At 36.5% G+C, this 19,522-nt stretch overlaps 1 long non-coding RNA gene across 1 annotated transcript in view; it reads right to left on the bottom strand.

The window, feature by feature from the left end:
• LOC139084600 (uncharacterized) overlaps positions 1 to 11,488 on the bottom strand; it is a 55,894-nt gene extending 44,406 nt beyond the window's left edge. The window contains exons 1-2 of the long non-coding RNA XR_011542106.1: positions 11,241 to 11,488; positions 1,081 to 1,131 (exon numbers count right to left, since the gene is read on the bottom strand). This is a non-coding gene — a long non-coding RNA (uncharacterized lncRNA). The remainder of the gene's footprint in view (positions 1 to 1,080; positions 1,132 to 11,240) is intronic.
• Positions 11,489 to 19,522: the final 8,034 nt, after the last annotated feature.

Below are 19,522 nucleotides of genomic sequence, written 5' to 3'. Positions count from 1 at the left end.
ATTGCACTGAGAACGCAACCGTTTCCTGCAAGCTGAGTCTCCCACAGTCCAAGTATTGTTGAAGGTTACATAATGAATTTTTTCCTTGTCTTTTAGTTTTTAAACACTTTTCCCTTTGGTCTTAGTTTTAGTTCAGAAAAATAAATCTTGTCATTTGGTGGCAAATCTTCTTAAAATCTAGAGTGTTATATATCACTCTGTGTTAGCTATTGGGAATGTTGGTTTGTCCTCAGCAAGAAGTACCTCAACAAATATATTTGAATGAGTAAGTGAATACATGTGTAGGTGAAAAATGAAGAGGTGTTAAATAAAATGGATATTGGTTTCAGTGAGTCAGGACTCTCTGTTTCTCTGACCTCTCAGAGGAGATCTCAGATAATGCCATTTATGCATGGAATTGTTACCAGATTCCTTCCATGGCTAGAGTCCTTTTCCAACAGAAGTTGCTATTATAAGTTGAACTCTTCCGTGTGGAAAGATAGAGAAATCATAATTTCTCCTTAGGCACTTACAAGCATCATTGTAGTGGGACTGATAAACCTAGGGGGCCTGGTGCATTTACATGAAAAAAGGAGAGGTTAGAGAGATCTTGCTTTTCCCCCTACAGATGCTTGTCTTATAAAATGAAAACCAAATCAAAACAAAACAGAAATAGACTTTTTTTTCACTAACACAGGCATCAGAAAAGTTGAGTTGTAATCTTATTTCTGCCAGTTTCTGTCCAGGTAACCCAGGAAAGCGCAGTTAATCTCTTTGGGCTTCAGTTCCTTTGTCTCTAAAATTGGGATATTAATTTTGACATCTGAGGGATTGTTTGAGAATGAAATGAAATTTTATTTCTGAAATCGACTTGAAAACACTTAAATGCTATACAAATCTAAGCTATTAAACTTTTAAAGATATGAGATGAGTTGAAGCTGACAGTTGAAGGAGGTGGAAGGGGTATTGAATATTTATGTTAAACCTAGAAATTTCTATTGCCAGAAGTGCAAGTCAGAATTATTATAAAGTACGCTCACAAGGAAAGTTCTAAGAGTGTTCAAAATGACATTTCTGCTTGACAGCTACAGTGGAACTTACCCAGCGATTCTTCAGGGAATGGCGTACCCTGGTTTCACCTCCAGAAGGGGACTAATGAATTAAGAAAAAAACAAAGACAGAATCACAGTCAATCATTATATCCCTTCTCTTTATTTTCCTGGCTCGAATACCAGGGGTCTGTATCAATCATGTAATTGAGTCATTTGTCCTTTGAAGCCCATGGATGCTGCACTTAAACACAGACAACAATGTTTCCCAAACTCAGGTTTCTGCCTCTTCATCCACACCTTCCCCACTAACGACTGCCATCTTTCTGTACAAAGACAAGCACTATTAAAAAAAATGAAACTGAAGAAAAATGATTGGGGTTGAGAAGCAGGAATTTGGAGATTAGTGGAAACACAACACATTCAGGACTCAGCATTCAAGAGTAACAAAATGAATGGTGGAGTGGAAAAAATCAAACTCTTGGAGCAGACACACAGGTCATTGATTTATTAAATGTACAACATGCACTGTCTTTTCCTTCCTTGCTTCTTTCCTTCCTTCCTCTTTTCACTCTTCCCTTCATTTTTCTTCCCCATTCCATGCCTTTTTCTTGCTTGCCAAACTCCCGTCTCCCTTCCGTCCCTCATTCTCTGTCCAGTTATCTGTATTTCTGAAAGGAAGAACCTTTCCTTTTTGAATTTTTGATTTCTTTTTCTCTGTATTTTTCACTATTTTTCCCCTTTTCCTTTCCTTTCCTTTCTTTCATTTTTCTCTTTTGGCTTATACATGTTATATCATAATTTATAATAAAAATATATTCATTTTATAACAGGAAAAAACACCCACATGCATATATAATATTTAGATTTCAAAGAATTATTAGTAAAATGCAGACTGATATTGTTTCACCTCTCCTGAATGCTCTAGAAATCTATTCGCTCCGTCTACTATAGACTTCCTTGGAATTGTTCTCTGATATAAAGAAAAGTGACTGAAGAAGCTACAGGAAATTCATCTTCTAACACACCAAATTACTTCTACTGCAAGGAATTACAGAGGACCTCTCTGGTACTATGGCTTACATAGGAGAAACTGCCTTGGGCTGAAGTAAAAAGTGAAGGAAATGGCCAAAGTGTTTCCTGATACTATCTCTGATGTTGCCAGTAACACCAAATCAAGTCCATGAAAGTTAGTTGACTGTTTAGCTTTTGTCATGACCAATAAGAAAAGCGAAGCTCTCTGTTTAAGATAATGTGAAGTAGAAATGCTCATAAACATCTGGAGATGAAAGTAAAGTTATTTTTATTACTGAATAAAATAAGGGTCATTCCAGAATGATGCTCTGTTGCGTTAGTATAGCATCAGGTTCTTGAATGTAGGGAAAAAAAAACAATTTAGCAAGATATTACAGATTTGTACTAAGAAAGACTACATTTGCATCTAGAAAGTAAAAGGAAAATTAAATATATGTTTTAAAAATATATTGAATATTTCATCGAAAGGAGAAAGCATTTTATAAATACAAATAACTGACATTATACCACAATGATAGGTAAAATGTAAATGTCTACATAGATGTCTAGATTGTCTACATGAGAAGTACATATATTAGTAAAAAACGTTACATGAAAACATTTTTATTAACAGCTACGTAAACTTTAGATTCAAATTATTATAGTCACACCTCTCTCTACCCATAGCTCATACAATAGTATGCTAAACTAAAATATTTACATAAATGTGTAAATACATATGTAAAACAAAAATATAGTCCTATTTTATGACTTTTCTTGGCTGGTACTTTCTTTTAAGTAACAAACTGAATTACAAATAAAAATATCACTACAATGTCATTTTGGAGTAAAAATGCCATGGAATGGAAAGATTTTCAACCATCATGAATTATTCATTTATACCTTACATACCTTAAGCCAAAGAATACTAAGAACATAGAGGGAAAAGGTACCATGCCATGTATGCCAGTAACTGTGACATGTCCATGACTTTACAAAAGTCTTGCGTCTTTTACAAGATACTTTTCCGACTAAAGTTCTTAAATGATAATGATGATTATTTTGACATTGTTTTATTATCCAGTTAATATTCACTTGGGAAAGAAAGATTTAAAAGAATGAAAAAGGAAGACAAAATCTTAGTTTTAGTATCCATGAATAAAAATTTTACCAATATTCTCTCTATATATACATATATTTTCATACATGCATACATATATATGCTATTTTTACACATCCTATATATATGTTTCGTATATATTCACACATACATATTCTATTGTTTTAAATGCGTTCACATATAATTCCAATATTTAATATATGTTCCATTTAAAAACACTATGACTCCTAACAAAGCTTTAAAATACATTATCCTAAAGTAAATGGACATTGTTAGAAAGAAATATATGTTCTTAGGATTTTACTTAGTATTTTTATTCTATAAAATGATGATCAAGGCGTCAAACCAGATGCAGGGCAAACAATGGTGAACGACAACATAAATACATTGCTTTGAAATGCTAGTTTGCTCTCAGAGAGTGCATGGTATAGAAGAGTAGAATGCATTTCTCCTTTTGTTTACCTTTTCTGAACAGTTCCAAAGTTTATCAAAAACAAAAGCACCTGATCTGAATGAGGAACACAATGCATACACCAGAATTGACCCTTTCTCTAACACAGCGTGTGTGTTTACCTTGATGTTATTTGAAGGATTGCCATACATACTGTCACAGAAAAGCAGATCTTTTCCAAGGGCTACTGTTCTAACTTGGATCTTTTCATTGGGGGATACTGTATTTTTAAACATTGTTATTAATTATGTATTAAATTTTTCTCAAATGCTGAATTACTTCGTTATATTGCTAAGTATTTTTAAAAAGGATGATATTAAAGAGGCCATGCAAAGAATATTATTTACAGCATTTCGACTTGAGCATAAGTGAAGGAAAAAAATGGAACCAGGAAATGGACATGCACATTGCTCCGCCTGTTTAATTTCTTACTTTGCAGACATTTGAAAAAGAATTAATACACAAGATGTGGACTTTGAAGATTTAGAGAACATGCTAAAATGTTTATGACAAAAAGGAAAATGGCCATCATTACATTTTCAAAATCCAGTAGTGCAAGGTTTTGTTAGTGCTGCTGAGTCTAATCTGATGCCCAGGTGACCTTCCAACAGCAGAGCAAAACCCTGCCTGGGTCTTTTTGAGCCATCCTCTCACCTTCCAGCGCTCTATTAGGCACTGCTCTACTGCTGTTCATAGAGTGTTCATGGCCAATCTTTTTGGAAGTTGGTGGCCGGGTCCTACTTCCTAGTCTGAGTCTGGAAGCTCTGCTGGAACCTGTCCACTAGGGGACTCTGCTGGTGTCTGAAATATGGGTGGCACAGCTTTCAGCAGAACAGTAACAAGCAGGATGACAACCCCAGCCAGGTGGTGTGGTTCCCTGACCTGAAAACAAACCCAGGTGGTGGTAGTGAGAGGACCAAATCTTTTGTTGTTGTTGTTTAATTTTTATTTTTTTCAGATGTACATCACATTTCAAATTCTGGATACATTACATCATGTTCACGACCCAAACACTAATTATAGTGCATCCCCTCACATGTGACCCTAATCACCCCTTTTGCCCTCCCCCTTCCCCACTTCCCCAGTGGTAACCACCAGTCCAATCTCAACGCTATGTGTGGTTTTTTTTTTTTTTTGTCGTTTTTATCTTCTACTTATGAGTGAGATCATATGGCATTTGACTTTCTCCCTCTGACTTATTTCACTCAGCATAATACCCTCAAGGTCCACCCATGTTGTCACAAATGGCTGGATTTCGTCATTTCTTATGACTGAGTAGTAGTCCCTCGTGTATAAACACCACATCTTCTTTATCCATTCGTCCCTTGATGGGCACCTAGGTTGCTTCCAAGTCTTGGCTATTGTGTATAATGTGGCAATGAAAATAGGGGTGCAAGTATCTTTATGCCTTTGTGTTTTCAAGTTCTTTGGATAAATACCCAGCAGTGGAATAGCTGGATCATATGGTAGATCTATCCTTAATTTTCTGAGGATACTCCAAACTGCTTTCCATAGTGGCTGCACCAGTTTGCACTGCCACCAGCAGTGAACAAGGGTTCCCTTCTCTCCACACCCTCTCCAACATTTGTTGTTTCCTGTCTTGTTAATTATAGCCATTCTGCCTGGAGTGAGGTGATACCTCATTGTAGTTTTGATTTGCATTTCCTTGATAGCTAATGATGTTGAGCATCTTTTCATATGCCTGTTGGCCATCTGTATATCTTCTTTGGAGAAATCTCTGTTCAGATCTTTTGCCCATTTTCTAATTGGATTGTTGGTTTTTTTTGTTGTTGAGCTGTATGAGTTCTTTGTATATTTTGGATAATCTGATATGTGGTTTGCAAATATCTTCTCCCAATTGTTAGGTTGTCTTTTCGTTTTGTTGATGGTTTCCTTTGCTGTGCAGAAGCTTTTTAGTTTGATGTAATCCCATTTGTTCATTTTTCCTTTTGTTTCCCTTGCCCGGTCAGAGATGGGGCTTGAAAATATGCTGCTCAGACCAATGTCATAGAGCATACTGCCTATGTTTACTTCTAGAAGTCTCATGGTTTCAGGTCTTACATTCAAGTCTTTAATCCATTTTGAGTTGATTTTTGTGCATGGTGTAAGGGAATGGTCTACTTTCATTCTTTTGCATGTGGCTGTCCAGTTTTCCCAACACTATTTATTGAAGAGACTCTCCTTTCTCCATCGTATGCTCTTGGCTCCCTTGTCGAATATTAGCTGTCCATAAACGTGTGGGTTTACTTCTGAGCTCTCAATTTTGTTCCATTGATCTGTGTGTCTGTTTTTGTGCCAGTACCATGCTGTTTTGGTTACTATGGCTTAGTAGTATAATTTGAAATCTGGGAGGGTGATACCTCCAGCTTTGTTCTTTTTTCTCGGGAATCCTTTGGCTATTCGGAGTCTTTTGTTGTTCCATATAAATTTTAGGATTCTTTGTTCTATTTCTGTAAAAAATGTTGTTGGAACTTTGATAGGGATTGCGTTGAATCTATAGATTGCTTTAGGAAGTATGGACATTTTAACAATGTTAATTCTTCCAATCCAAGAGCACGGAATAGCTTTCCATTTCTTTGTGTCTTCTTTGATTTCTTTCAACAATGCCTTATAGTTTTCAGGGTATAGGTCTTTCACCTCTTTTGTTAAGTTTACTCCTAGGTATTTTATTCTTTTTGTTGCAATTGTAAATGGGATTGTATTCTTAATTTCTCTTTCTGCTACTTCGTTGTTAGTGTATAGAAACGCAACAGATTTTTGAACATTGATTTTGTATCCTGCAACTTGACTGTATTCTTTTATTATTTCTAAAAGTTTTTTAGTGGACTCTTTATGGTTTTCTACATATAAAACCATGTCGTCTGAAAAGAGTGACAATTTCACTTCTTTTCCAATGTGGATCCCTTTTATTTCTTTTCCTTGCCTGATTGCTCTGGCTAGGACTTCCAATACTATGTTAAATAAGAGTGGTGACAGTGGGCATCCTTGTCTGGTTCCTGTTCTTACAGGGATAGCTTTCACTTTTTCTCCATTGAGAATAATATTTGCTGTGGGTTTGTCATATATGGCTTTTACTATATAGGCGTATTTTCCTTCTCTACCCATTTTATTTAGAGTTTTTATCATAAATGGATGCTGTATCTCGTCAAATGCTTTCTCTGCATCTATTGAGATGATCACGTGATTTTTATTCTTCATTTTGTTAATGTGGTGTATTATATTGATAGAGCTGCAGATGTTGAACCATCTCTGCATCCCTGGAATGAAACCCACTTGATCATGATGTATGATCTTTTTAATATATTGTTGTATTCGATTTGCTAGTATTTTGTTGAGGATTTTTGCATCGATGTTCATCAGTGATATTGGCCTGTAATTTTCTTTTGTTGTGTTGTCCTTGTCTGGTTTTGGTATCAGGATAATGTTTGCTTCATAGAAGGAGTTAGGAAGCCTCCTCTCCTCTTCAATTTTTTGGAAGAGTTTGAGAAGGAGAGGTATTAAGTCTTCTTTGAATGTTTGGTAGAATTCACCAGGGAAGCCATCTGGTCCTGGACTTTTATTTTTTGGGAGGTTTTTAATTGCTGTTTCAATCTCCTTACTGGTGATCGGTTTATTCAAATTTTCTACATCTTCTTGGTCCAGTTTTGGAAGGTTGTATGTTTCTAGGAATTTATCCATTTCGTCTAGATTATCCAATTTGTTGGCGTATAGCTTTTCATAGTATTCTCTTATTATCTTTTGTATTTTTGAGGTGTCCGTTGTAATCTCTCCTCTTTCGTTTCTGATTTTATTTATTTGAGCCTTCTCTCTTTCTTTCTTGGTGAGTCTAGCTAAGGGTTTGTCAATTTTGTTTATCTTTTCAAAGAACCAGCTCTTGGTTTCATTAATTTTTTCTATTGTTTTTTTAGTCTCTATTTCATTTACTTCTGCTCTGAGTTTTATTATTTCCTTCCTTCTGCTGATTTTGGGCTTTGTTTGTTGTTCTTTTTCCAGTACCTTTAGGTGCACTTTTAGATTGTCTATTTGGGATTTTCTTCTTTGTTGAGGTAGGCCTGAATTGCTATAAACTTCCCTCGTGGAACCGCTTTTGCTGTATCCCACAGATTTTGGCATGTCGTGTTTTCATTTTCATTTGTCTCCAGGAATTTTTTGATTTCTTCTTTGATTTCTTCATTGACCCAATCATTGTTCAGTAGCATTTTCTTCAATCTCCACATTTTTGTGGCTTTTCTGGGTTTCTTTCTGTAGTTGATTTCCAGTTTCATACCTTTGTGGTCAGAAAAGATGCATGGGATTATTTTGATCTTCTTAAATTTATTGAGACTTGTTTTGTGGCCTAATATGTGATCAGTCCTGGAGAATGTTCCATGGGCATTTGAAGAGAATGTGTATTCTGTGGTTTTTGGATGGAATGTTCTATATATATCTACTAAGTCCATCTGGTCTAATGTGTCCTTTAAGGTGAGTGTTTCCTTATTGATCTTCTGTTTAGATGATCTATCCATTGTTGTAAGTGGAGTGTTAAAGTCCCCTACCATTATTGTGTTACTGTCTATTTCTCCTCTTATGTCTGTTAATAATTGCTTTATATATTTAGGTGCTCCTATGTTAGCTGCGTAGATATTTACAAGTGTTATATTTTCTTGTTGGATTGTTCCCTTTATCATTATGTAGTGCCCATCTTTGTCTCTTATTACAGTTTTTGATTTAAAGTCTATTTTGTCTGATATAAGTATTGCTACCCCCGGTTTCTTTTCTTCGCCCTTTGCATGGAATATCTTTTTCCATCCTTTCACTTTCAGTTTACGAGTGTCTGTAGGTCTGACGTATGCAGCATACACATGGATTTTGGTTTTTTACCCAGTTGGCCACCCTATGGCATTTGATTGGAGCATTTAATCCATTGACATTTAAAGCAGCTATTGATAAATATGTATTTATTGCCATTTTGTCACTTTTTCCTTTGTTTGGGTGTTTTAGTAGTTCTTCTCAGTTCCTTTCTTTTTTTCTCTTGCTCTCCTCACTTGTGGTTTGATGGCTATCTTTAGTAATATGTTTGATTTCTTTTGTCTTACTTTTTTTCCTGCTTGTTATAGGTTTCTGGTTTGTGGTTACCAAGAGGATCCTATTTAATATACTATGCATATAACAGTCTATATTGGGTAGATAGACTCTTTAGCTTGAACTCTTTCTAAAAGCTCTGCTTTTTCACTACTCTCCTCCCACATTATATGTTTTTCACATCATATATAGTCTTTTCTTTAGTGTGCGTCTATCCATTACCCTCTTATCATTGAAATAGGTAATTTTAGTACATTTGTCTTTTAACCTTCATATTACCTTCACAGGTAGTTGATCTGCTGCCTTTACTGTACTTTTACGTTACAACTGATTTTATTGCCTGTTTTTTCTTGTTGTTTTGGGTTTTTTTGATAATATTTTTTCTTTTATCTCTATTTGTGGTCATTACTTTCCCACTTAAATAAGTCCCTTCAGCATTTCTTGTAGAACTGGTTTCTTGGTGATAAACTCCTTTAATTTTTGCTTATCTGGGAAGCTCTTTATCTCTCCTTCCATTCTGAATGACAGTCTTGATGGATGGAGTATTCTTGGTTGTAGGCTTTTTCCTTTTAGCACTTCAAATATGTTGTGCCATTCTCTTATCGCCTATAGGGTCTTGGCTGAGAAGTCCACTGACAGCCTGATGGGCTTCCCTTTATATGTCACTTGTGGCCTTTCTCTTGCTGCTTTTAGGATTCTCTCTTTGTCTTTAATTTTAAACATTTGATTATAGTATGTCTTGGTGTGGGCCTCTTTGGGCTTCTTTTGTTTGGAGCTCTCTGTGCTTCCTCAACTTGGATGTCTGTTTCCTTCCTCAGGTGAGGAAAATTTTCCTCTATTATTTTGACAAATAAATTTTCTGCCCCTTTGTCTCTCTCGTCTCCCTCTGGGACCCCTATAATCTGAATGTTACCACGCTTAATATTGTCCCAGAGTTCCCTTACACTGTTCTCATTCTGTCTAATTCTTTTTTCTCTTTTCTGTTCTGCTTGGGTGATTTCCTCTAATCTTTCATCTAGCTCGCTGATCTGTTCTTCTGCTTCCTCTACTCTGCTATTGAGTCCTTCTAGTGAATTTCTCATTTCAAGTATTGTATTCTTCATTTCTGATTGGTTCTTTTTTATATCTTCCAATTCTTTGCTGATGTGCTCACTGTGTTCATCCATTCTTCTCTGCATATCTGTGAGCATCCTCATTATATTTTGTTTGAATTCTTTGTCAAGGAGGTCGCTAGTTTCTGTTTCACTTAATTCTTTTTCTGGTGTTTTATCCTGTTCCCTTGCTTGGAAAGTATTCCTTTGCCTCCTCATTGTGCCTCTTTCTCTGTGCTATTTTCTTTGTACTAGGTGAGTCGGCTAGTCTCCTGATCTTGGAGAAGTGGCCTTATGAGGCCCAACAGCGTGCTTCCCTCTCATCACCAGACCATAAGAACCAGGAGCAACCCCTTTGTGGGCTACTTGTGTTCTTCTGCTGTGGCAGGGCTGCTCCCACTGCAGGTACCCAGGGAGTGTGATCTTTCCTTCCCTGGTCAGCTGTTTGTAAATCCGGTTTGGAGGGACCTCAGCACTGTCGGCTACAAAGTCTATTAGCACACTCTTATTGCAATTGTCCTCCTAATTGGGTTGGTACCCAGTGTAACTGGTTGCTAGGCTCAGGGGTGTACAATTGTGATAGGCCTGAGGCCAACAAGGCTGTTGTCAGTTCTCTTAGGAGTGCAGCTGAGTGGGGCTAGCCCTTGGCATGGAGGCACTCAGTTGTTTCAGGCTTTGGAAGGTGGGGCTGATCCTTTTTATGGCTATTTGTGAAGCACAAGTCCTCTGCCACTGAGAAGCCTCACCCCCCACTGGACCACATACACTGTCAACACAGTCCTGGTCCATGCACACTTCTCAACCCCCTGGAGTGTACCCCACCGCCACACTGCAGAGGCCTCCACCTCTGCCCCAATGCCCCCCACAGTTCAGCTGGTCCTCACACAAGCCCTGCCCCACAGAAGCAGACACCCTTGCATGCCTGTAGAGGAAGGATCAAGGCACTCAGTCAATGCAGGCTGAATAGTAGCCTGAGGGCTTGCTGTTAGGTGGGGCCAGTCCCTAGGGTGGATTGCCGGCCCTGGCTGAACTGGATTAAATCTGTGCTCTAGTGGGTGTGGCAGACCCCTGGGCTAACAGCCCAAGGGATGCACCTCAATGGCCCCCCCTGGTGTCCATATCAGCACGCCTGGACCAGCTCAGAACAACGGCCCCCACCAATGTCTCAGTCTCCGGAGAGGATCCTCCTCTCACCAAGATGCCCCCAGAGCCCACCAGGTGAGTCTTGTGTCACCAAAGGACAGTCAGCCCTCTCTCTGGTGATTTTAGGTTGCTGCAATGAGTTTGTGCGTGGGCCCTTTAAGACCCGGATCTTTTCGGCTTTTGGCCGATAGCTTTTCTGGGGTGTCCTCGCTGCAGTTAACAGCCAGCAAAGCCAGACAGTAAGACCCCCCTCTCAGTTGGGCTGAGTCTGAAGGATGGTTATAGCAGTATTGCCCTGCTCCAGACCTCACTCCTCCCGGGAGGGCTCGTACCTTATGGTGGCTCCCACCTGGCCAGCTGAGAAGCTCCGCTGCTCCCAAAGCTGGCTTTTTTCTTCTCCGGCCGGAGTTACTGCCTTTTCTGCTTTCGTCAGGACCATCCCTTGTCGTGGGGGTTCTTTTTACCCAGTTTTCAGTTTTAAATCCAGGGTGATTCTTCCCAAAATTGTTGTAACCTGGTTGTGTTCATGGGAGGAGGTGAGGTCAACGTCTGCTCACAGCGCCATCTTGACGAGAACCCTGAGAGGGCCAAATCTTAACCACTAGACCACTAAGGCTAGTAGAGCTATAGAACATTTAAATTTTATATTCATATTATGACTTGCATTGGACTTCTTCCTTTCTTAATTGATTTTCTCATTTTTTATAGAGAGATGGTAATAATAGTCGCAGTTATTCCTAATACTTTCGGAATAACCACATTCACAAATATATCAGAATCTTATATTTAGGTTTATATGTTATTGCTATTGTTGTTTGTCAGCCCATCTTTGGCCAATTCATCATTTACTACCTGCCACCAATTCTTCAAGATTTATGTCTTGTTTTCCCAGTTGTTGTGTATTATTTTCAAATGGCCCCCTACCTTAGTTTACCTTTGGAAATATTGAGACCCTCTAGAGTTGGTTGCAAAATAAATATTGCAAGATCCAACTGTTCAAAGAGTGGTTTATCGTCGTTTGCTAAAATACTTATCTCTGGAACTCATTTTTCTAAGCATTTGGAAACGTTATAAATAGGAATTAGAAAAATGTATATAATTCTTTCTAAAAAGTGAATAATGTTGTAGCACAAAATTCTGAAAGGAATAGCATAATATACATCAGAAATTCTGTTAGATTAGATTAGACTCTCTCTAGTACATATAATGTATATATTAATATGTAATATATAACATCTAATATACATATTTATAACATATCTATTATATAACATATATAATAGAGAGAAAGACAGAGAGATATCTCAGATATATATCTGTCCCTGTCTCTGCCTCTGTCTTAAAGGCTCATTCTAAGCATTTAACAATGATTTTCCTGGACCTTCAGGTAAAAGCTTCCCTCCTCCGAATTTGACTTTTATGGGCAAAAATTGAGTATTTCTATCCTTCTATTTACCTTAAGAGGGCCTTCATTTTGTTTTTATCTTTCCTCATATATATGTAATTTGACTACTTTTTAAACATAAATGATAATTCACGGAAAATTTTATTCTCATACAGTTCTTGGATAGCTGTTTATTTTTTTAATTCTGTTTTGCACAATCTGGTGTCTTGTTTTGTTGCACAGAACTTAGTTTGTTTCAATAATTGAATCACCTGGATGCCAAAATGGTGTCGTATTTGACATTACTTTGAAAAAGCAATTTAAAGTCATGTGGCAAAAATTATCTTATTAAATCTTTATGACAACCGTACAAGATAGGTGTGAAAACGTGTTCACAGGTAACACAGCTATCAGGAAGTAACGGGGAATTGATGTAGCAGTCTGACCTCACATGTTATGCTTCATAACTGTACTGGAGTTGGATCCTATATAACCTTTGAGGCATGGAAAGGCGTTGAACTCTATTTCCTACTCAGGGTGACCTCAGTAACATATAGAAATGACTGGGTCATTCATCCTACAGGTGTGGAGCACTGCCAGGTGCTCTTCCAGGCACATTTATGTTTTTGTTATATTTTTTCCCAATAAACTATAAATCTAGAGAAGGAGATAAACATATAAATAGATAACCATAGTATGACATCACAAGTGATATCTAGAGATTGGAGCATTAGCGAAGGAGCAATCAAGACTTGTGAGTGAAAAAACTCACTTTAAAACTAGTACAGGTCTGGGGCCGGCCCGGTGACCCAGCAGTTAAGTTCACATGTTCTGCTTCGGTGGCCCAGGGTTCGCCAGCTCGGATCCGGGGTGCAGACATGGCACCACTTGTCAAACCATTCTGTGGTAGGCGTCCCACATATAAAGTAGAGGAAGATGGGCTCGGATGTTAGTTCAGGGCCCGTCTTCCTCAGTGAAAAGAGGAGGATTGGCAGCAGTTAGCTCAGGGCTAATCTTCCTCAAAAAAAAAAAAAAAACCTAGTGCAGGTCCTCTAAAGCTTAAATACAGCTCAGCTCTGTCTGAATACCCTGCCATGAACTGCATCTCAAATATTACTTTGTTTTGAAAATTTTACAGAAAACAATTGTATGTGCAAAAAATAAGTTTTGAAAATCTAAGGTATAGAGAAAGAGAAAGACATATAGAGAAGGAAATCTTAATATCAGACATGGGAAATAACTTGAATCCTGTCTAATTTAATTTTAAATTGTCTTTTGAGCGTGGATGGACCCTATGTAAGGCACTATAGTGTTGAGAGCATGAAACTACGAATTGAATGTATTACCTTAAATAATGTAAGTATATTTCATATACCATTTAATGTATAGATAGATGGAAATATAGAGGTAGATATGAATTAACAATTCTATTGTATTTTAATGAGAAACATTTTTTGAAATATCATATAAGAAAAAGGATAAAAACAAGTATTTAAAAATGATATAATATACACTGCATCAAAGTTTGTGAAAACATAATTGTCAAAGATGTCACCACTTTTTTTTTTTGAGGAAGACTAGCCCTGAGCTAACTGCTGCCAATTCTCCTCTTTTTACCAAGGAAGACTGGCTCTGAGCTAACATCTGTGCCCATCTTCCTCTACTTTATATGTGGGATGACTACCACAGCATGGTTTGCCAATCGGTGCCATGTCCGCACCCCGGATCCAAGCTGGCGAACCCCGGGCCACTGAAGCAGAACATGTGAACTTAATTGCTGAGCCACCAGGCCGGCCCCTCACCATTTTTAAGCTTAGAAAAATGTCTTCCTATATGATATGGCTATTATGGAGGACATGAATTATACTGCCTTTATCAAAACCAAAGTTCTAGAAAAAAACATTTCTAATATTTTATATGTACATATATGTATATAAATACACATTCATATATGTGTTTTATTTCCTTCTAGTAAGTGATATTAAGACAAGACAGAAAATAATAGGGATTTATAGATTTATTCATTGCTCTTAAAGAACTTTCAATTTTGTATAATTTAAAACTAAATTTTTTTATCCATGAGATTAAAAAAGCACTAATGACTAGAGGAACTCAATAATCTTTCTCATCTCCTGACAATGCTTAGAAAAGATAACATAGGTTGAGTTAAGAAGGTGCCCACTTAGAGTGATTTAATTCTAAACTTATAAAATGTGACTACTGATGTCCCAAATTTTCAATATGGTCTAAAATTATATATAATTCTCATGTATGTTGGAACTAAATATGTGAATATACCAAATGCACTTCTATTAATTTACATATAAACTTCAGAAATGAATTTGTATTTATATTGTTTAACTTGAGACATTTCTATAATGCTTTAATCTCTATGTTGGGGAGTCGGTGGAAATTCACAATATAGAGATATCTGAGCTGTTCCAAGTACATCTAATCTGAAATTTGTAGAAATAGTTATTTTAGTATTAAACCAAAGGCCATCAAGCTTATTATATTCTCTGGATGAATATAAGAAATATAGTACATTTCTAAAGCAAAACTCAATTCATAACAGGGTAATAAAGTTAATTACATATATATCTAATATTTAGGAATATTAAATAACTAAAGATTTAATTAACCCTCAAATGATAATTAAAAGAACAAAGTTCCAGTTTAAGATGCCAAATTGATCACATGTGAATATCTCTTATTACCTCCAAGATACCACAGAAATTATGTGAAATTATTAGTTATTTTTTATTATAAACTCATAATACTACAGAGAAGTCAGAGACCATCACGTTATAAGATAGTTTAACACACATTTGGAATTTGAAAAGCAAAAGGAGGAGGATGGCTGATGAAACTAGCTCGAGGAGGATATCCCCGAGAATCCACAGGTAGGACGGCTGCTCTGAGAGGCTGAAGAATCAGAAAACACCGAGTACCAAGTGTGTATATTCAGGGGAGAAATCAAAAATCTGTCTAAGAAATAGTATACCCCACTTCTTCACAAAAGACTTAGCAACTGGACATCTGCCACCCTGAGCAAGAACTGGAAAATTTTTCTTTCAAGAAATAATTCTTAGGGAGAAATATGCTAACCTTTTCTATATAACTGAACTCCAGCAAAAGGCATTTCTCCAAATCTTCACCCAAAAAGAAAGCCCCGTACATCAATAAGCCTGACCTGTATACGCTTAACCACAGTCAACCTTACATTGCCTTGTTCTTAATTATGAATGGGCAATGAAGGATCTTGAGCCATTTGAGCAAAGCTCGTAACATGAAAGAAATATATCCCCCTTCCTCCCCAAAAAAGGAGATTAAAAACTCAAAGGAAACACTAATGATTCAAAGAAAAAAAGTTTAATAACAAACTAAAGCAAACAAACAAAAATCTCTAATTAGTCTCTCAGAGGGACTTAACATATTATATCATGAGAAAAGAGGCTGTGGAAAGAAGAAGCTCTTGGATATTAAAAATATAATTGTGATAATAAATTAAGAAGAAAGAGTTCTTGGAAACTGAAAATATGGTTTCTAAATAAATAATTAAATTTAAGAGTTAGATAAATGAAATTGCAACATTATCTCAGAAATGTGAATATAAAGAGATGGGGGAAAATGAAACTAATAATTCCAAGAGGAAAAACAATTGTGCGTGAAGGGAAAGATAACTATAAGTTAATATGTGGATGTACAATAAATAATATGCACCAATATGTAATAAAGTGCACCCTCTTTAGCGAGTGTCAACTTTTAAAACCAAATACAAAGTACAAAATAGAAAAAAGAAGATTTATGACATCGACATATCAACATTAAAAGAAATAAACTTAAGAAAGAATACATGATACTATTAAGACAAGAACCACCTAGGGAGAAGATAAATATATGTATATATAGAGAAAGATGAATTAGTATCTAACCATATAAAAAATAAGTAAGATAATGACAGCTCATTAGGAAAAAATGTACAAAGGATTTGAACAAGTAAATCATGGATGAGAAATCCCCAAGATCAATAACATACGGAAATTTCTCAACTGCACTAATAATCAGAAAATTTTAAGTTGAATAAAAAGCGATAGCGTTTTTCATTAAACAGATTGGTAAAGAATAGAAAGCTCTGGTGAGATGAAATATAGTTCGGAACATTACTAGTGGAATGTTAATGGTCACTTAGAGTGATAGTTGGCAGTACTTAAAAAAACTCAGTGCAAAAACGGACAAAAAATGGGAGAAAATTTTGAGGATGCTCTCCTTTTCACTAAATCAACAAGAGTCATAAAGACTTAAGAAATTTATCAGTGCTTTACTTGGCAAAATAAGTCATTTAAGCAGTTAGCTCTTGCTATACGAAGCTTTTCCAAAGGAGAGTATATTTATTTTCCTGTATATTGGCCTTTTCTAGTCAGCTCCCTGGACCATCTAAAGTTTCAGTTAATATCTGCTACCCTTCCAGCTGAAGTTTCAATCACTGAAACTTCGCTAAGAATCTCTTGTCCATCAGTATGAAACTTTTTTTCTAAGCCCTGTATTGGCTTATAGGCCATTGTCATAGAAAATTTTGTTACCAAATAGTAAATATCCTGCTAGAGAATATTCCATAATGTAAGCTTTATAACTTTCACTATTTGAGATTAAATTTATTTTCACAGAAGAATGGCCCTTGTTGCATTAAAAAAAAAACACTTTTTGAAAAACTTCTCATAACTGTAACTTGAAGAAATAAGGACAGCTTTGTGGAAGGAAATTTCCATTTATTTTGAAAGCAACATAAATAGAAGAAAAACTCTATGGATGTGGCTAAATGCAAAGTTTTAATACAAAAGCCTCCCTGGGTTAAACAAATAACTGCCCCTTCTTTATCAAATATGAAAGTTTATACTAGAATAATATCATGTATTTACTTGGCCAAAAGGCAGGTGCTAATTGCTGCAGAATGAAAAATTAACATGTTATATTGGTTTGTCCTCCAAACTGCCCTGAATTTCCTCCTGCTCCTCTTTTGGTATCAAGGATCTGGACTGAGTACCTCTGTTAGAGGGGTGTTCAGGTACCTAAAATACCCCAATTCATGGAGATCGCTTGAAGAGTTCAGTGCCAGGTGCCAGGGTAGGGAACACTTGTAAAACATTTCAAGCGAATAAGTTAATCAGTTAGTCTAGTTGCCTCTGAATGATTTTGTGGCAGGTTTTTTTGTATCATCCAGAATGTTTGACAGGGAGGAAGTCTATCTTCTGAGAGTTGCAAAATATACCTTTCACCACAAAGCAAACTTAGGAAACAGGAAATGTAAGAAAAAACAGAGAATACTCATGTGCTTATGAGATGACCTGCTCCTCCAAAATGGAAGACCCAAGGAAAGGAAGGTCAAGGCATCAGCAGGTTACCCAGGGCAGCTGGAGGAAGAGACTACGTGAAAGTGCATTTCATCTTCCTGTCCACTGCCACAGCATACACCCCTGCTGGTTTTAGAAAAGGCTTGGAAAAATGTGGTAATATTTAAAAAAGACAAACTTCAACAAGAAAAAGTATGAGTGGAAATTCAGCTCGAACAGTGTAGTATTTATGTAACCATGCCATGCTAATGAATATAAGTTGGAAAATGTAATAATGCGCTCATTTTCTGAACCTAATACTATAGTTACATGAATATAATTAAAGATAACTTTCTCGTGTCAATGAAGCCACATAAAGACTGACAATGCTTAGAAAACTTGACAAAGCAGGTGCTCAGAACACATAAGTCACAGAAATGATTCACTGTGCACTTTTCTAAAAAGGCTCTAAATTCCTGATAGTTGCAAATGGCCTTTGCAGTTTGCTCAATTGTACTATAAGAGGCTATTTAGTCATCTTGCAACATGATTTAGGCAAAAATGAGATTTTGTGGCACCCTGAATACTTAGTTATTCAGGATTATACTCTCGCACACATTACTTAAATCCTCTGAACATCAGTTTTTTCCTCTGTAAAATGGTGAATAAAAATACCCACATATTTTTTGTTTTTGTATGTTTCTTCAATGTGAATTAGCATTTATATTTAAGTGCCTGGAGTATATCATATTCTCAATCATTATTATTATACTAGGTGACTATTTGTTAGTGACGTAATTTCAGGAGTTTATCTACTATTGTTGCACGCTAGACGTTCAATTATTAATTCAGAAAACAATTAATAAAAGCAGGAATTTGGGGGGCTATTTGAAGAACAATATGCTAGATCACAACGTGTAAAAGCTAAAATCAGTAACTGATGACGTTAGAGAAGTATCCAAGAGACAACTTGGAAGTAAAGGTCAGGTACAGAATTTAATGAGACAGCAAACCACTAGGGAATTTCGAACAAAGAAATGACAGGTACTAACCTGCATTTTAACAGGACTTCTTTGGGTACCCTATGGAAATTCAATTCTGAGGTTGGCCAGTTAGGAAGCTCTTGAAATAATCCAAATAAGAAATGATGGAGAAGCGGATTTGAAGATAAAGGTGGATATGCTGAGTACCAGTCAGATCAGATTATAAATGAATTTGAAAGTAGAGATGACAAAAGTTTCTCATGTATTGGATTTAGGAGTCAAGAGGACCAACAAAATTAAATATCACGTTAAGATCACTGTCATGTACAATTGAAATATGGGATTCCCATTAGCTGAGGTGGGGAAATGTAGGGACCATATTTTCAAGTGGGAAATCAAGAGTTCACTTAGGGATATGTTTCTGTGAAAGATGATTATAGATGGATTAAAAGAAAAAATTTTACTAACCCTTGCAAGATATTTTCTTCAACCATATCTGCCGCTGCTTTTGCTAAACCGAAATTCACCAACAATGGCTGCTAAGTGATGTCCCCTAGTCTTGCTGCCCCTGTTTCCTATCCCATAACTAATAAATCCAATTTCCCATACCTTCCAAGAACTCAGAGAACTGTTCTCAGAATAAAACTGAACTTTGACTGCTCTTTCTCACTTTACGCTATAAGACCTGTAAGCCACTTGCCCCTGCACCTTGAGCTATTTTAGTATTGCAATGTGTTTGTTAAAAGCTTGAGCTAATGGCTTTTGGCTGTTCTTTCTCCTTCCTGAGTGATTTGGATCAGGACCAAACTCCCCATTCCCCTGACTTTGATGCTTCTGTTTGGCAGAGCCTGGAAACAACACTGCTGTTTCTCCTCTTAGAGATATGCATGGCTAGACAACCAGGCAAGCTCTGATTC

The sequence above is a fragment of the Equus przewalskii genome, chromosome 7, assembly GCF_037783145.1.
Source record: "Equus przewalskii isolate Varuska chromosome 7, EquPr2, whole genome shotgun sequence".
NCBI classification, from domain to species: domain Eukaryota; kingdom Metazoa; phylum Chordata; class Mammalia; order Perissodactyla; family Equidae; genus Equus; species Equus przewalskii.
The sequence above is the reverse complement of the archived record's forward strand: the minus strand, read 5'-3'. Positions and strand labels throughout refer to the sequence as shown.